Here is a 20249-nt window from a genome sequence, read left to right on the forward strand (position 1 = left end):
ATTGCACTGCCTAGGGGCCCCGACATGCTTAATCCGGCCCTGGTGGTATGTATTATGTTTTATCGTATCATTGCAATTAAGTTACATATACGGAGAGCAGACTAACTAATACATAATAAGTAGTATTTGCGAAAGGAATTCCAGTGTGCAAACATTTAGGCTCCAGGACGTGATGATGACAGCCCCGATGCCAACGGCAAGCGTTGTGGTTGGAGTAAACAACTGTAGGCATTACGACAAATTATTCTTCTCAACACCAATCATTATATTAATTTTGTATCAAGGAGAAACGACAGCGAACGACGATGCTATTAAGCTTAGCAACAAATTAAAAGTGGAAAAATTCAGTCTTGGGTGGGACTCGAACCCACGTCCACTGGATTGCTAGCCCAGTGCCTTGCCATCTGAGCTACCAGAACCTTACCCAATACAGCGAATCATTATAGTTACAAGCGGTAAGTAGAAAAAATCAGCGAAATGCTTTGGGTATTCCGGCAAGGTGCAATCACCTGGCGCCTATACGCACAGTCGTAACGTTTCCCGGTTTATTGTCTAAACATTAAAACCGCTACAAACAACAGTTTAATTTGAGAATGTCGGTCGAGTTGAAGAAACTCGCAGTATGTGCTATAAAACAAACGTGGGAACACTAAAATGTCTTCCTGTTTTCTGTTCTAGTACCCATCATAACGAGTAGTAAGAAGTGTAGGAACTCCTTGATGCATTTAACATTTCCAGAAAAATATTGCCATGCCTATTGCATTCTGTATGTCAGGAACTCAGGATCGTAGCAAGTGGAAATCCGTGGTCTCTGCCTACCAGTCTACCCCTCCGGGAAAAAGGCGTGATTATATGTATGTATGTATAGGTACTGCATTCGAGCACACTATAGGAAATTCCATTTAAATTTTAATTTAAATCTATATGGATCGGAAACATCCGAATTCTATTAACCGTCGTTTTAAGTAGGTTCAGCCAGCCTATTATGGATAGCTTTATCCATCTTTATCCACGTGATAAAATAACTGTCACTGTTTAACACCGTGGGAAAGAAAGTGACGGACACCGTTTTATCACGCTGTCACGTAGACAAGAACGACCATCATATCCGTACAGTACGATGTACCTGTAATTGTATACATTTTTCAGTTCATATTTGTTCAAGCAAATGCACGAAACGTGAATTAATAATACGTTTTACATTATATCACACAAGGGCGTGTGTTTTAGCAAAGGTTTAATTGGATCTTTACTCTCTCGTAATGAACTTCAGCACATATATACTTAATTGTATTAAGTTAAGGCAGAGCAAGGCGCCTTATCCAGCAATGTCACGTGTTGGCGTGAGATATATAAAGAGGTAACGGTTAACGACTTGTTAAATTTGCCTGGCTTGTTCTTGTTTCAAAGGATATACTTTACTTGTTGCGCTGACAGAATACTTTTTGTTTCTACGTCAAAGGAAACAAATGCAATACGGATATTCGGCAACGTCAGGCACAAAAATTCCTACCTTTATTTGAAGTGAATACATAAGGCAATACAAAATACAAATTTCATGTAATGGAGGGCGCTAGGGTGCTACAACTGTCAACATCGTCTCCGTGTTTATTTACGTTCTAAAAATAAGTGCTATGATATTCCTAAGTAAATGATAGTTAAAAATGAACCTTAACTAATATAGACCATAAATTAATAAAAGTGCAAAAGAAAAACAGAATAAATAAGTGTAAAACGTGCTAAAACAATCACGAACCACACAGTGACTATTAGTGGAAAATAGCTTTGAAAACAGTGCTACAGTGCGGTGAAAAACGACTTAATAACAAGAATAAAGAGAACGTTGTAAGAATCCAAGTGAAATAAACTCTCAAAGGGTTTAATAATTAAAAGTGTTATCATCATAACCTAAAAATCCACATACCTACATACCTATGAACACATTCCAGAATCGACCATAAACGTTGATCAACAGCGCCATATAGTGGGGAATAGTGATACTATTAGCAAGTCGCTCTGCTTTACCGACGAGACCTATAGGTAGTACTTCTACTCGCCGCAAAGTCGCTGCCACCTACGTAACATTATTACTACCACTTCGGACTTAGTTCCACTACCAGACACTAGGGCGCCACCATCGCGCAATACGTTTACAACTGACAGCTTAAATTAGTCCCACATCTCGCCGCAAACGTCGCCACCATACTGATATCGATAAATACGCACAAGAAAAATGGAAAAAATACTATCCACACTCCGCGAGATACAAAAGGAGCTAAACGAACAAAAAACAACGATTCGGGAGAGCGGAGAAAGCGTTACTGAACAAGTGACCCAAAATATCAATACAATCATTGAAGAAAAATTCGTAAAATGGGAAGAAAAGTACGATATTCTTAAGGAGAAAGTGGACACACAAGAAAAAAGACTATGTATTTTAGAAAAACAGGCGAGGCAAAGGAACCTAATATTTTTCGGAATTGGAGAAAACAATTTACCGTATTCTGAACAGGAGAGTGCCATCATATCATTTATCGAAGAACACTTCAAAATTGAACTGGACCGCAGGGATATTCAGGCATTTAGAAGATTAGGCGTAAAAAAGGACAAACCCCGCCCCATAGGGGTAACATTCTCAACCCTTGGTACAAAAATAAATATTCTTAAAAACAAGAAAATGCTAAACAACACTGAATATTACATCACTGAGGACTTCCCACCAAACATCTTAGAAAAAAGGAGAGAATTACAAAATCAACTAAAAATGGAAAACGCGAACGGGAATAAAGCCTTCATCAAGTATGACAAATTAGTAATCGTTGGAAAATCAACAGACACAACATCCAACAAAAAAAGGAACCTCCAAATATCACCAGAGAACAACCAACGCCAGAATGACTATAGAACACAGGTTTCAAAGAAAAATAAAACCCAACCTATGCATTCACCATTACAAAGACCACAAAGTGTATCGGAAACAGTTCTAAAGCCAGGAATATTAAATTATTTAGTAAACAAAAATCCAAACAACAAAGAAAAACAAGACATGAACTTATAGAATTAGTACCCTACCCCTCCTCTACACAGAAATTACTTAACAAAAATCAAGAATAGAAAAAAAACAAAATACATCTTCCAACACGGCTGGTCACCGGGGAAGATTATGACCAAAACCTTCCAAAGAACAAAGAAACACGCCAAATACAGATTGCAACATACAAAGTCAGAACACTCGTTATATGATTGATTAATAGAAATAGAAATAGAAGAATCAAGAAAATAAATCAAGTATTTACGACATAACAGGTATATCGGAAGTGCGAAGAGTAGGAAAGTCAAATAGAAAAATATAAGAATTTCATAAACACAAGACCGAATTAAATAGGCATCTTCGGAGGAGGCCTTCACCCAAACTTGGGGTTCTTGCAGAAACAAAATTAATCACACTTACCTAAATATAATTACTAACACACTAGAAATTAAGTTGTTTCCAAAATGTTAAAAAAAAAATCAAATGTTATATAATATTAATAAGTTACTACTTAACTAAATAACCTATACTTACACTATTGTTTAATGTAATTTTTTTACATGCAAGAAATAATAAAGGCTTTATTATTATTATTCTCTTTATTTATTTTTCCTCTTAAGTTAGGTTATTTATAATATGAATATAAAAGTAAAATATAAAAACACTTACAAAACAATAAAAAATACATATAAACACATTATAAAAAACCTAACCTAGAATGCCGCCGGCAGCGGGGCAGGGCCCAAGCTACCGGTGGTCAGGGCCGCAGAGAGAGGAACCGGCGGACTATCCGCGCCGTGTCCAAGATCACCGCCTTCTGCATCTGGCCCTTGATCCAACCACCTAGCGAGAGTCTCTCAAGATGTTGGTCGAGACTCTTCGCTATTAGACCGTTCGCTGAAACAACTATCGGGACAATGATCGTCGAATCAACATCCCACATGGCGGTTATCTCGTGAGCCAAGTCTAGGTACTTACTGGACTTGTCCTTCTCGGCTTTCACGAGATTCTCATTATTATTATTATTACATAAGGTTTGTTCCTGGTTAGTCGTATTCCTGTTTCGTCGGATTCCTGATTCGTCGAAATGTCAATATGAAATGAAACTATGCAATTACCGTGACTTCACCTTTTTTTTATATCAATTGAAAACATATTTACAAACGAAAAATTCAAACAAAACTTAACAGCAAACTTATATACACAAACAAGAATACGACGAATCAGGACGAACCCTTTTTGATTCGCTCCGACAAACGCGATCCCATGCTGCTACTATAGTTTACCAATCGCACTTAGGTTTTCGTGTTTGCTAGAAACGGTGGCCAGGAACACAAGCCTATAGAGGAATCTGGTTTTCAACAGAAGGACATGATGTGATGATGTCAAGATCATCAATATTGAGAGAACGACTGACGAAGAAACCGGGGCAGGCGTTTTGTTCGCGACTCGCTCTTATACGAGTTCATATGGATATTAACAATTCTGCCGTGCTAACAACATACGCAGTAATCGCAGTTCAAAAGTCATGCAATTGTTTATCTTGTTCTCTTTGAATAAGTTCTTTATTTAAACGATGATTGTCATGCAAGTACTGCACTTACTATTAGCAGGGCAGAATTGTACGATTTAGATACTACGTATCATGGACGCATCCTGTACCTAACCTAGCCAAGACGTTAGCCACTCTTTAGACGCGCGATAGCATAACGTGTGTCGATAAGTCTACGAAAATTCATGTAATTATCTTTTCTAATTGTTCATGTAATTAATTAATTATTTTGATGATTGAAACTTGCTGTTCATTACGCTACCTGCGATGAGAAACGAGCTGTGCCTGCGTTAATGCGCGTTGGCAGCACATGCCAACACCACGAGCACGTCAGCGTCAGGAGCACTATTAACTAGCAACACATATATAATAGACCATAGCAACATATTAAAACACACTTTTCAGCGGGTTTATCTCGAATAAATTTTGTTTACCCTTGTTTTCGATACATCGACGGAGGTTTCACTGGTCTGGTTTGCGTATACTAATGTCAAGAATGTTTTCATATGTGTTCACAACGCGTTTAAAATTGTATATAGACCATGGGTAGATCTTACCTCTTTTGAACATGACTTACCAACAGCTTTCTAAAAGTACCTATATTATCTAATGGATACGACTATCGAATATGGAGGCATCTGGAGGTTTTGACTGGCCGACCTATATGTTGTTTAAAAACGCCAGTTTCGAAAATCTCGGCCCAAGCCCTCCTACACATACACTTACGACTCAAATGGCGAGCTATACTGCATGTCTTGCGGCCAGAAGTTTGAAACAAAACTCGGTTTCGCAAGTCACGTTCGAGCCCATGCTCGTCAGAATTTACAAAATACCAACAAAATATCTGATTTGTCCGGGTGTCGCCATCGACAGATACGTCTGGGAGGACATCATCATCATCATCATCATGTTGTTTAGTTCCTTTTTAGTTGTAGCTTAATTAGTAAATAAGGAACTACTAATTAGTTATTAATTACATAGCTTAGATAAACCAACAAAATCTATGCACTGTTAAGATCTGAAATAAATGATTATTTAATTTTAATTTTTACTTTACAATTGCCAGCTGTGTCGACCGACACTGATAACAGACGATCAATTATGTAGTATAAAATTAACATTAGAACTCTATAAAGGAAGTAAAATGTTTTAACAGGCCTTTGAGATTAACCGCCTCCGCTGAAAAGTGTTATTAACATCGCTTAACTTATCAACCTCCGGGATTACCTGAATTTTAGATAGAGAGCCTTTAATATAAACTCGTTGTAATAAAGAGAATTAATTACAGAGTGTGAACTATGGAATGTACGAGATTGTAGCTTTGCCTAAATGTAATTAACCAGCGAATGTTATTATATGTTATGTAGGTACGAACTACGAACATATATACATAGATATATGTTCGTAAGTTGTGTAATGTTGAACTAATGTCTTCTTACTAATTAAGCATTATTTCCATTCATCTTATTACATATCTTATTGTGTGTCTTACGAATGATGGATAAAAATACGATTAGCATTATTTTTTAACTTCTGGTTTCTATTTCACAGTTTTCTTTATTTTACATATATATTTTGCTTTTGTAATACTCTCTGAAACTGGCGGTAGGTAAATTAATTGCTTGTCAAGAGATAATATACGGTACGCTGACACATAACATAAGTGACATCAGCTACCTATAATACTAAAAAATTCACGGATCCCAAGGGAAAATACTCAGTGATCCTCGTATGTTAGACTGAAACACTCGCGCTAATGCAAAGCGCCATTTTGGCATTTTATCTTTTGGTTAGTCGGACGTTTTTTTGTTAAAGTTTTTTTCGTAAGTATTCATAGTTATTGAAATTTAAAAGATGCCGGCAAAACACGAACTTCCTCCTTTTTTGGTGTCGATTAAAAACCTTTCACTAACGTGTAGAGATATAGATGACAGTGACCAATAATTAGGAAAGGAAAGGTTCTACATCATGGATTCATTTACTTAGATAGAAGGCTGTTTTCGCTGGTCTGGTTTAATCAATGAGCCTCCCTTAAGGGATCGTAGCTTCGTAGCGGCCTACGAACTTACTAGCCGTAGCCGGCGGCTACGGAATTCTGTCGAGAGCGGCTAATTTCAACATAGGTATGACCGTTATTTGAAAGGTCTTGAAAAATAAGATTTTTTGATCAAGTGGTAAGTTTTTAAAATAATCGCTTCGAACTCGAAAATAGTGTGTTTATTGTATGAAGGTGTGATTAACCCTCCATTATACGTGGCCCGACACGCATTTGGCCGATTTTATTCAATTGTAAAGAACTTCGTAAAAGTCAGGTTCTTAATACGATTACATTTTGACATAAAAACCGGCCAAGTGCGAGTCGGACTCGCGCACGGAGGGTTCCACACCATCAACAAAAAATAGAGCAAAACAAGCAAAAAAACGGTCACCCATCCAAGTACTGACCCCGCCCGACGTTGCTTAACTTCGGTCAAAAATCACGTTTGTTGTATGGGAGCCCCACTTAAATATTTATTTTATTCTGTTTTTAGTATTTGTTGTTATAGCGGCAACAGAAATACATCATCTGTGAAAATTTCAACTGTCTAGCTATCACGGTTCGTGAGATACAGCCTGGTGACAGACGGACGGACGGACGGACGGACGGACGGACGGACGGACGGACGGACGGACGGACGGACGGACGGACGGACGGCCGGACGGACGGACAGCGGAGTCTTAGTAATAGGGTCCCGTTTTTACCCTTTGGGTACGGAACCCTAAAAATTAATTATTGTGCTTGTTAATGTTGAGGTTATTTTACCGCATACAGTTCCCCATAAAAATCCTCATACATTCTGCGCAGTTTTCTAATCTAACCAACAACCACAGTAATGAATTGTTTAATGAAAGTCCGAATAGAAACAAAATATCAGATTACGGGATGTTTGCGGGCGCGCTTAGCCACCAGCCGGTGTAATTTAATTAGGACGGGAAAGTGTATTAACCGATTTAAAGGATTGAGCGGTATTCATTGGGGATTATAGGTACCGCCATCATTTATTTTCCTGTTAGTCTACCCAACTGTTAACGTCCGTATCCGTACCCAAATATCGTCAGGTGACAAGCAAAACTCACTAATTACTAAAATAGAATTAAACAAAAATCAACCTTATTTTAATACTAATACGTTCACTATGGCTATGAACTTGTGGTGGTAAGTTTGCTTTTCATCTGACGATATGTAAATATAGAGAGAGAGAAAGAGAGACTACAGCAAAAGGTTACGAACTCCTATAAAAAGGTTCCCGATAAAATATTAAAGGGTTCGACTTTTGTTTTATTTATTAACTGAAACTTGACAAGTACATTGCGATCTCCACGTGGTTACTGTCATTTAAAAAGTATGCACGCGTGTTTCAACTACCTACTGAAATTTATAAAATTAGATAAGTTCTTTACTTGTTACTTACCAACTTACCATTTCCGTCACTATAAATAGGCGAAATAAATAAAAAATACATTTTTATTTTGCGCCTTTATATATAACGTAAATAGCTAGAGTATGAATAGATATTGCTAAGCAAGATGTTACTATTAACACGATCGATGATAGGATTATCGTTAAAGCCTTCGGCAAAATTCTGCTGGGCGCACCAAGCGCAGTATATAGGTAGGTACCTAGGGTAGAGGGTAGAGGGCGTTAAGCCTAAGATTGAATTAACGTCCTCTTGACCATCATACAGGCCAAGTCGAACGTACACTGATATCATATTTTATATATAGCTGGTCAAGCAAATCTTGACAGTAAAAAAGGCGCGAAATTCAAATTTTATATCGGACAATATCCCTTCGCGCTTACATTTTTCAAATTTGCCGCATTTTTCTACTGACAAGATCTGCTTGACCAAGTATATTTATTAATATTATTACTTTCAAAATCGATCTCGATCTCGAATCCAAAAGGGCTAGCCTTTGGATCGTGATAAGCACGTTGGCTTTTTACGTACTTACCTAGTACGAATTATCATATATTATGTGATGGTACAGAATTTACAGAAACCTCATGGCGTAAGTCCGACTTGCACTTGGCCAGATTTTGGATACACAATATATTGATAGATAAGACTTCATTTCATTTGACTTTGCCCTCAGTTAGTTATTAAGAGCCCATCAACGTGCTCATTAGCGCCAGATATAGTTATGAAGCGCGCCTATTTCTTGAGTGACAAGGGCAAGCAATTCACAAAGAAACTGGCTCCTAAATTTATAAAGGCTAGGATTATTGGGAAAAAGTCACCTCTGGTATACGTTTTGCAGGATTTAGGGGGTAAAGATCTTGGTACTTGGCATGTTAAGGATCTTAAGTTAGTGGTTCTTAATAAGTAGTTGGTTATTATACTTATTATTTTTAGTTAGTATTATGTCTGTTGATCACACTTCAAATTTGACACTGTGACAATGTTGACATTTCCGCGATTCTGGAAATACTCTTGAACGATTTCCACAATGTCTAAAACGTCTCGTTATGTATTTTTAGATCCCAAGACGATTTTGAAACGATCTTACTACGATAATTTAACGTATAAGTGACATTGGTTGCCCGAATTGAGCTTCAAAAGATATCTAGTTGAAATCTAAACTACCGGGTATCTAGTACATATCGTATCGTTCTCTTCTCTAGAACGGATCTTGTTTTTCGAACACCGCGGTATGTTAACGTAGAGGGCCATAGCTATAGATAAGTAACAGTCGTAAAGTCTAAGAAAAACCTTTAGGCTTTGGATTTGGCACCTACAACAGTAGATGTGGTGACTCCGGTTGTCAAAAATTTACCTTTGAAAATTCATACAACATAACATATGGCGTCATATAGCGATTTTTTCTTAGACCTCTACTACAAGCAATATTTTTACAGTATTTTTCACATAGCTTGGGTACGGTGACAGCTGTCATCTATATAACCTTAAATTAAAACGCATAAATCGTACTTAAATGACAGTTGTCCGACTATATTTACTTAATACAAATAATTTGATTTGTTCCCTAGTTGACATAAAATAATTTGCACTTCTGAAAGATATAATAATAGGATAGGATCTAAATAGTCTATTTCAAATGGTCACGTTTTTCTATAAGCCTGTATCATAAGGACACAGGATCATAAGGATCAGGATCGAAGGAGCTAACGGTTCCGAGAAAGCCAAAAATAGTAATATTTGAAGTAGAAAGTTTTCTGTACAAAGATAATTGGAGTTACCGTAGGCTGGTAACCTTTTTTGGACGGCTATTAATAGGAAAGTCGTGATTAAATTATAGATTAATGAGATAAAATCGCGATTTATTGCTACTTACCTAGCCAGTTACCCGCCTACACAAATTTCATCAAAATACCACTATAAAATAGAGTACAAAGTCATATTTGAACCCACTATACGATTACATGTTTAAACGTTGCAGTAATTACACATTAGTAATGTGACATTACCCTTGAAAGCACGTTATTTAGTCACATGTATATTTTCATGAATATTAATACCGTTTTAATTAATGCAGATATGCCCGATAACGTATATCTGTATATAACACGCAAATCTAATTATTGCTCATTTAATTAAAACCTGAAATTGATTTAACTGGTTAAGTTAGAAAATCAAAAATAATAATTAATTGTAATGTGACATCGGGTTCTTTGGGCGTTTTTTTTTTAATTGTCCCCTACACTTTTTTTTTCAAATTTGGGATTTTTTATGTTATTTCTACCCAGAATCACGAGCTCTTTCTATGATGAAAAATGGTGACGGAATGGAAATAAGAACCTTAGGACACTTTTTTTCTCCTATTAGGATAGAAAGAGCTCGTGATTCTGAGTAGAAATAACATAAAAAATCCCAAATTTGAAAAAAAGTGTAGGGGACAACTTTAAAAGAAAACGTCCCTTTACATATAGAAACTCTATTTGGAAGTCGATGAAAATGTGCCCTATATCAACTGAATCATAAAAATAAATCGATCGACATCAAATCTAATTTAGTAGTTTTAACGCTAATATTCTATACGGTAGAACATAGTCATGAAGTAAATAAACATACAGCCAGGGTGCCCCAAAAAACTAATGATAATACACCGAGTGAACGGAATCCTCATATGTTTTCAGACGTTATTCAGAAATATTCAAGGTTTTAATCTATAAATGTCATGTTCTTTTTCATTCTCTTTTTGAAACCTTATTCCGAAGATTCTCTAATTTATTACTTATACAAAATTTTTACTTATATAGGTTTTTATTTTAAATGAATAAGTAACCCTGCTTTCAAATTCGTTTGAAAAGTTTTTAAGAGCCATAAAAGCCCCATTATGAATTGATCGGCAAATGTTATTCCGATTGAGAGTTGAACTCGGAAAATCAATCAGTTTATCTCAATTGATCTGTTGCCTCAATGAATTGACGCTCGCTCCAATTTATACAATATCAGAAATTTATACAATATCAGAATTTGATCTAATATTGTACTCACCTCTGTTTATGAATCCTTTAATCTCATTAAATGTTGTTCTAGCATTTATTTATTTATATTATGAAGTTCATTACTTTTTCACTTCATATTTATTAAGGTGAATCTGCTTTTGCATTTTCTCCTATTAGAGGTACATTAGGTACCTATAGGTTTTCTGCACTTGAACCCCTGATATTTGGGTACTTGGGTAGTACAGTATGCTTCTGTCTGTGCTAACATAAAAAATACAATACTAGTAATTAATTCTTTTTTTAAGATAAACGATTTGTCAATTGATAAAGTTTTGCTCCATTACTTGTCGAGTGATGCGTATTATAGTATAGAATTAAAGTTAACATGGCGACTGCAAATGACAAGCACTGATTTTTAATTTATCTAAACTATAAAAAACTAGCGACCCGCCCCAGCTTTTCACGGGTTACAATAGTAGATTTTTAACCAAGGGATGAAAGGCACTCATTTCTGCCGAGGTAGTTTGGTGCTCGAACGCAGTAATATTAGGTGTGGTGTATTTTCCTAAAGACTATACACCGTATGTTGATATAACATTATTTACTCGTACTGTAGTCAAAAATACGTGGTTTAAATCTTTCGGGTTATTAAATCCCGCGTTGTATATTTGGAGAAAACGTGTAACATTAAAAAAAAAACAAGAACTGAATGTTCTTTATGTTCTGCATTACAAATGGGCACCTGTAGTTAAAAAAAGTTTTGTCACAATTTTAGTAAAATAATTACACTAATCACTAATAAGACATAAGTACATTAACATATTAATTAGTGACACGCACGAGGGCAAGAAGTTTTCTTTTGTGTCCACTGTAATGAACGTAAGTACCTATTTTGTAATTAATTAATTATAAATGCATATTACCCTTAATTTTTATATTTACCTAAGTATATTAAGTTTATAAATTTCTGTACCTAATAAATACATTTATTCGTTATTTTAACTACATTAAGTTATACATTCCACATGAGGCAACAACCCCATGTTGCATTAATTTTCTGTTATTACGTTATTGTATGTATTTTGTAATTATTATTACTTATAACCCGTTTCATTATTTTCAGTCATTATACCGTTCATTGACTCCCAAAAACTGATTACAGAGTACAAATCAAGCACAAATTATGGTACCAAATACAATTACATTGAAAGGTTAGGAGTCTCAGTTGAACGGCAGTGTTTGTCCTTTGCAAGCTCGCTATTACCATCGCTGACAAAGCACAGATGAGTCCAACGTTTAACTTAACCAGTGTAACTATGATCTCCTGCATCGTTACCACTACCTATGCCTAAAAAGGATTCGGACAAATAGGTTTTCCATAGCGTTTACCTCTGTAAACGTATATAATAACACCCTAGCCCTCCACAACGTCCCGTAACTACGTTTGCTTCGGGTCGCCACTGATTGCCTATTAGTCTGCCTAGAATGACAAATCAGAGTGGCTTTTTGCTTCTTAAAGTGCTAAAGAAGTCATCACAGGACCTTTTATATTTTAGGACTGACTAAGACTATGACCTGACAACAAACTGCTTTGTAAAAAAAATCGATGTCATTATTTACTTGTTTCACGATATTTTTTTCCATTCAAGGAACAGATATTTTATAAAAAAATATTGCTGGGTTTCTTTTTAAATATATATCGTTTCAATGTAGGTATGTGCGATTGTGCGAGGAAGGTTTCTGAGGTTGAATACCTTTTATCAGTCTGTATTTTGATGGAGTTTTCTATTCTCAGCTTAACGTTAGGTACTTTCCTCTACCCATTTACTTAGTCGGGGCTCTTAGGGGCCATTATGTTGTTTGGAATACCAAGAATCAAGTTCAATTCTGTCTCTAAAAATGTAATAAACCGATGCAATATCTCCGAAACTTCAGGCTTGGTTTTACACTAACACTAAGTAATGTAATAAGAATTCAGTTTAAGTAATATCGACATTATTTGACCTCGGCCATCAACCAATAACAATGTTTGCCCGGGGGCCCGGGTTGGCCGGTGATTTTCTATATTGGGTTGCGACTTGCGAGAAATGCCGTAGTAGATTGCCCTTTAGTGTTTCTAATGTTAGTTGTTACAAGTTACGGAGTAGTTTAATTTATGGCAGGGATGAAAGTTTGTTAAGTATAAGTAATAGGTCCTCTTAACAAATTTTCCTTGCTTTCCTGCTTGATTTTCTTCTTCTAACTTGAATAATGAATATTCTTGATTTTCTGTAACTCGATTGTCCTTGTAGTAAAAAAACATTTACAATACATGTATTGTTTTTACATTATATAACTCACGCAGGAACAATATAGGTTTATGTCCTTCAGTAAACCTGCATGAAATAAGTTTTATTTTTCGAGCATATCTGATAAAAAATAAAATAAATCAAATCTATTTGCGCAATCTCTAAATTATGTAAGATAAGTACTTTATGCATTCAATCACTAACCATCCATCATATCATAAGCAAGTTGTAAAGGTAACAGACCTATATCGTATCATCCGAAAATATTTCTTGGGAAAAAATAATAAACCGATCTTGAAGAGAATCGACGAGAAATTATGCGTTTACAAATCATATTGAGGTTGACAATATAGGCATTTCATCATAAGCTTTTGTCATAAATAAGGTAAAGGGAGACCGTTTCTCAAAACGAATCAAAGAAAATAAAGAAAATGTGCAGACAATATAGCGAATTGGATTCCCCGGAGCGTAGGTAATGGCACGATTGTGAGGGACCAAATCTAGTTACCGAACGGTTGGCTTGGCGCTGTACATACGTGCGGCGCCGAAGATCCTCTCCGCGACTTGTGATAAGGAAATCTAGTACGTAGGAACTATGACATGATATTAATATAATGATAAATATTTAATATAACATTCTTAAAATATTACATGTCGATATAAGAGATTTACACATCAATAAAAGTAACTTAAAAAAAAAACAAAAAAAAACACAAAATACAAAAAAAATACAATTGTCATCATTTACTTCAAATAATAAAAGTAACTTAAAAAAAAAACACAAAATACAAAAAATAAAATACAGTTGTCATCATTTTACTTCAAATCATCTTATTTCACATCATTAAGTCTAACAAATGTGTGACCATTCAGACCCTCAGCAATATACTTAATCAGTATTACCTATTGCCGCTCTCTTGCTTTTTCAGCGTAAATATACTCCGTAACTTCCTCCAGGCCCCTATTTCACCACGGCGACAGGTGCGACAATTCGACAAATGTCACTGTTGCTAACGTCACCGCTTACCTGGGCTACGGTTACCGCTTACCATCGGGCAGTGATGTTGACAATTTTCGCACCTGTCACCGTGGTGAAATAGGGGCCTGATAGTCGGTTTATTAGTCGGAGGTCTACACTGACCGCCCTTTCAATAACAAGAAAACCACTGCGGAAGTCGGCCCAATGATAATCCGTTCTAACAGCAGGGTACCCGGGTAGCTGCTTCAGTTTGAAAATTCTTCAAATAATGTTACACCTTGATTCTGCTTCAGATTACTTCTCATTCTATTTAACATGTGATCAATTTAGGTAACGGTTAATGAGTTAATCACCGAAAAACTGTTTGTCTTAATAAAGGGCCCTAGTTACGAGTAGGTAATTGTAAAAGTAAGTATTATCATATAAGATACGGAACCCTCCATTGTGTAGGACCCGTCAAGCCCTTGACCGGGTTTTTACATCTAGGCAGTCGTAAAACCCTAGTTTACGTAAATATGATTTACTCGCAGGAGCTGTATGAGTGAAAGCATATGCTAAAGGATTTAGTCCGTGCCGCGTAGAGCAAAACCGGCAGTCTTATTTTCGTCTTTCTTGCCGCTACATAAACATATGGGATAAACTCGTTCTTATCTACACTTTATATCATTGTTCGTTTGAGCAAAGACTCTCTTGGGGTCTACTGCGTAAGGCCGGAATCATTGCCGGAACCGAATCAACCAAATAGGCTGCTGTGCGTGATTGTGTTACCGTATCCTTTCTGTCTCGGGTCTGAGAGAGTAGCGCCTTTTTTTTTTCAATAAATTATTAGGAGTGTTAGGCTCTGATGTATTCAGAACATCAAGCAAGATACAGATTTGAGGAAGTATACGTGTAAGTACAGAGCTACTACGTACTTTTCCACTGGAACGAAATAGTTATAAGTAGTGGAGACTAGTGTTAAGTAAAGAAAGAAAGTTAAATGTTAGAGTGATGCAGAAGGCCGCTAAGTTCCTTCCTCACTAATTAATTGGAGCACCTTTCTTAGCTTTATAGTACAGATGTGGAGTGGCTCCACAGTCAACATTATTATTATTAATACAATATACAATTTTAGTAGATAACTAATAGGTACTGGAATCACTTGGTCTTGCCCGGGCTCGATTTGGAGTACCAATTTATTTATGTAGGTAGATATGTATGTGGGTAAGCTTATGTCGTGTGTTTCAAAAATAGATTCAAAGCAATATGGCGGATTTTTGTTAATATTAACCGATACGTTTTATGACGCAGATGAATAGATTACAACTAAGTAAAGCGTGTTTTAAACATGGGACTTTAAACCATAAAAAAAGTATGCTGACGACGCAGCTCTGAATTAGCTAACTGTAATATGTAGTCTAATTTCTGACAAACGTGTTACGAATATAGGTACAAAGTTAAATTTTGAGGTCGCATTTTTGTTTTATGTCTGGTAGATAGTTTATAATTTATAATATGGTAAAATTTTACATTAAGTCTAATTCATACTCGATACCACGAGCTAATGAAAAAGTTCTTAGGCATATAAAATATCACGCTTTACTACCCATGCGAAGCCGGGGCGGGTCGGCTAGTCTAGTCTAATTTCAAGACACACATTTCATTTCAAGTCAAAATATCGATCAAAACGAGAATCTACTTACCAATTCGTTAATGTCACCTAATCGTTTTGACATTAACGTTTGATATCGTAGGTACCTGCTTAAGTAGATGATTATTTCCATTAAACTAATTCTTGGTATAAATGCCTCAAAATAGGTATAATCAGAAATCGTGAAGTTTATTCGGTAAGGGTAACTTACAGTACAGCTAGTCCCGGCGACTTATAATCGTCTAGTTCAATTAAGTTCGCCCAACTCTCTGTTAATCGAATCTCACAAGTTGTAAGAATTTGTTATCCGCGCATTCGGCAAACGAGGACGTCGAATGGCGAAACATAATTCAATTTCTTCCAAATTTTCGCCGACGACCGAGCTGAGATTACGAGCGCTTAAACAATTTGAATTCGGTTATTACAGTTTGTATCAGTTTTAATGGAAGCAAAATATTTACTTGCCAGGGGATTGTGGGGTTCTTTTGTTCGCATTGTCTAGCGGCCGCGGATTGTTCTCGGAAAGAACCGGCGCCAGCTCATGTAATTTGAGAAAACGGTTTAATTGTACAAGACGCTAACTTCCCCACGTTCTGTCTGCGCTGGAAACAGAGTCATCAAATGTTTATTGTTCTATCATAAATAGCCGTTTCTACTAATTTATCTATTTCATTGGCGGCGCGTCAAATGTAATCGTTGGGCAGCAAAAAGCTATTTTAGCTGTTATATATTATCCTTGACATATTATCTTGCAGGACAAGGTAGGTATATAGGAACTCATTGGATTATACGGATGACTCAACTTCCCGAATTCCACCTTGTTACAGACTAGGAGTGTGAAGTAAGTTATCACCTGACAAGCTTTTTTATTCACTTGGGTGTTCTCAAATAAGCACCCACCTTTACCTCCAGGATCCTGTGTAAACACACGACCTTTCCCATCACCTTCCCGTATTTACTAACTTTACGGAATTAAGGTAAATGATTTGACCGTTCCTTGGATAACCCCGTACTTTTAATGGAAAGTGTACAAACACAAACAATAATTAATTGTTCTTTTTTATACATTATTGTATAGCTGATTACACCTACATGCTGCACATCTACCAAATCCCCATCAAGACATTTCTATTGAGCTTAAACTCATTAATTTAAATTAACATGGTTGCGGTGCCCCCAATTAAACCCTCAGATGAGGTAAATGTAATCAATAATCATATTGCACTGACATTTTGACATCAATATTACGGATGCATGCCTATTTATTTCTAGAAAATAGTACAAAATTAACTCAAATTAATATAGAAACACTATAAAAACATATGGATTGAAGTTGTGTTAAAGCGTGTAAAAACGAAAGTTTTTTGTAAAATGCGACGAGACTACTCGTAGCGAGAAATGAGTAAGTAGGTAAAGTATCGTGTGTGTGTTCTAATGTAGCTGTATCTTCAATTCACATGCGTCCATGCGTGTTTAGTTATTCTATACTGTATGTATAAAATCTATGACCGCAAAACAAAAAAAAATAATTGTGAAATGCCAACAACTTGTTTAATATTGTTTGTATTTAGAGCGCTACATTGGGTCTACAATTTGCAATCTGTTGAGCGTAAACTAGTATCGTAGAAATCTGTTGATATATCAGATAGATATTATTGTCTGGTTTTAACTGTAGGTTGTCTCTATTGGTTGTATATAAACAAGACGTATTATATAAATATCTATGCAATATTTATTGTTAGTTACATTACAACTTTAGACAAAAGTTTATTGGACCTATCCTGCTATTTGGGTCAAACACAAAACTGTGTTCGCGTTTTTCCTTTAGACATACCAAAAGTTAAGGGCTATAAAGGTTAATTTTCTTATTTAACCCTTATCCACATGAAAAGGTATTTTATTTGGATAAGTATGCACAAAGCCGTGACGAGTGGCGAAAGACAGAGGAGGCCTTTGCCCAGCAGTGGGGAGTGGTGCTACTATTTACCGAAAATCGTTTTATCCTAGTTGCGATTTCTGACATTCGTAAATTTTACCACTTTTTAATTTCTCAATAGGTTCCTTTCCCGATAGCATCTCTAACCAATTCGCATATTTTCCTATATATTTATTTTTCAATAGATTATTTCCCTAACAGGATTTCTAACCATTCGCATAATTTCCCGCTATATTTCATTTGTTTACAATCACTAAAGATTGTCATTTGACAGAGCCTAGTTAGGTACGTCGACGAGCGAAGCGAGGAGGAGTGTGTTAGGTGAACTGCGATCAAAACAGTGCGCGAAGCCGAGCGTGCGAAGCGAGCGTGCCGCGGCAGCGGCCGGCGAGCGCCAGAACCAACATATTTTATTGAACAATATTGATTTACTTTACAGACAATAAGAAAAGTTATCCAAACTATTCGAATGGTTTGAAAACGTATCAGGAAAATAAGCTAATATAATTATAATAGGAAAATATGCGAATTGGTTTAAAATGCTTCCGGGAAGCTTAGTGAGAAAGAATAAAATGGTAAATTTTGCGAATGGAAATATTGCTTCCAGTAAAATTAGATTTTCGGGAAATAATCGCTACTCTCGCAGTGGGACACAATATAGGCTAATAAAGAAAGGAAAGACACGAACACAGTTTTGTATTTGACTCATTTACCTACACACTTCAATTTTAATTTCTAATGAAAAAATATGAAGTTTCAGCAGGGAGCGAAACTCAATTCTCTCCCGTGCCAGGGGGAATATTTACCTGGGTTTTTTAATAATATTATACCGGAAGGAGAATTAAAACCAGTTTCTGTACTTTTAACTTTTAGGATAACGAAGGTTTTAGATAACAAGAGAGAAAAAATAGATTGCCGGCTAGGTACGAGGAGTCTATACTCCTATCTTATACCTTATACCTATAACTATTTATAGGTAGATTAGGTAACACGTTCACTGTCCCAACTGTTAACTGTCAACCTTACGGCCTTTTAATACCTAGATGAAAACCAGCGTTGCAGTTAATTTTACTGCAACATCATGCTGAGTCGAGCCCCTTTTTAACATCACGTTGTTTTGTTTATATGTAAACATAATTTTAATTTGTTCTTAAGTGTTTAAGATTTTATGTTTAAATGCTTAGACTAAATACACATTATTAGATCTAAGTAAGTATGTTCAAATGTACCATTAATGTGATGTTAAATAAAGTTTTTCTATGTCTTCTATGTCTATGTCTAGATGCTTGCCGTGATCCATATGTGGGGCACGGGACAGTGAATGTGTTAAAGAGGCCATGACGCTTACCATCCTATTATATGTACCGCATCCTATTGTATGTATGTATTATATGTAGGTATGTTATGTTACCGTAAAGGAGATGGATCTAATGAATCTAAATTTGTCTAGAATTCATGTTCTTTCTACCTTCGAGCTCTACTATCAGACTTCATAATATTATATTTCACTACCTTTCGACATACTCTCTAATGTTTTAATGTGGAAACTCTATATTTTTTTAACAACCTACGAAATATAAAAAATAATAAGTACTTAACGAATAAAAAAACCGGCCAAGTGCGAGTCGGACTCGCGCACGAAGTGTTCCGTACCATTACGCAAAAACGGAAGAAAATCACGTTTCTTGTATGGCCTCACTTAATTATTTCGTATATTTTGTATTTGTATTTGTTGTTATAGCGGCAACAGAAATATATCATCTGTGAAATTTTCAACTGCCTAGCTATCATGGTTGATGTCATGAGACATCCGCCGCCGTGCCGTGCCGTGCGTGCCGTGTCATGAGAGATGGTGACAGACAGAAAGACAGACGGACAACGGAGTGTTAGTAATAGGGTGCCGTTTTTACCCTTTGGGTACGGAGCCCAGCCCAAAAAAAAAACAAAGCGATCACCAACTTATGAGACTAGCCTAGAATCGAACCCGCGCAACCTTTTGCCAACTATCCGCCCATCGAAACGAATTTTACCTGTATGCTGTCAGCTTTGAACTTTGAAGGGTTACCCAAAAATCCAAAATTTCAGCCTCAACGTCGGCCAAATTCTCTACATTGTTTCGGAAAATAAGATCTAAATAATAAATAAGTAACAAACTATGTAAGTACCTATGTATAAATAAAAACTTGACATCGATATTGACTCTATATCGCTATTGCGCTAGTTTCCGTCCATGCTCTAGTTATGTTACCGTAAAGGAGATGGATCTAATGAATCTAAATTTGTCTAGAATTCATGTTCTTTCTACCTTCGAGCTCTACTATCAGACTCCATAATATTATATTTCACTACCTTTCGACATACTCTCTAATGTTTTAATGTGGAAAC

At 36.1% G+C, this 20249-nt stretch overlaps 1 non-coding gene across 1 annotated transcript; it reads right to left on the reverse strand.

The window, feature by feature from the left end:
* Window positions 1–346: 346 nt before the first annotated feature.
* Window positions 347–419, reverse strand: Trnaa-agc (transfer RNA alanine (anticodon AGC)). Its single transcript has one exon. It is a non-coding gene; the product is annotated as a tRNA-Ala (tRNA).
* Between the last annotated feature and the right edge of the window lie 19830 nt (window positions 420–20249).

Source organism: Cydia amplana, chromosome 7, assembly GCF_948474715.1.
Source record: "Cydia amplana chromosome 7, ilCydAmpl1.1, whole genome shotgun sequence".
In the NCBI taxonomy this organism is placed as follows: domain Eukaryota; kingdom Metazoa; phylum Arthropoda; class Insecta; order Lepidoptera; family Tortricidae; genus Cydia; species Cydia amplana.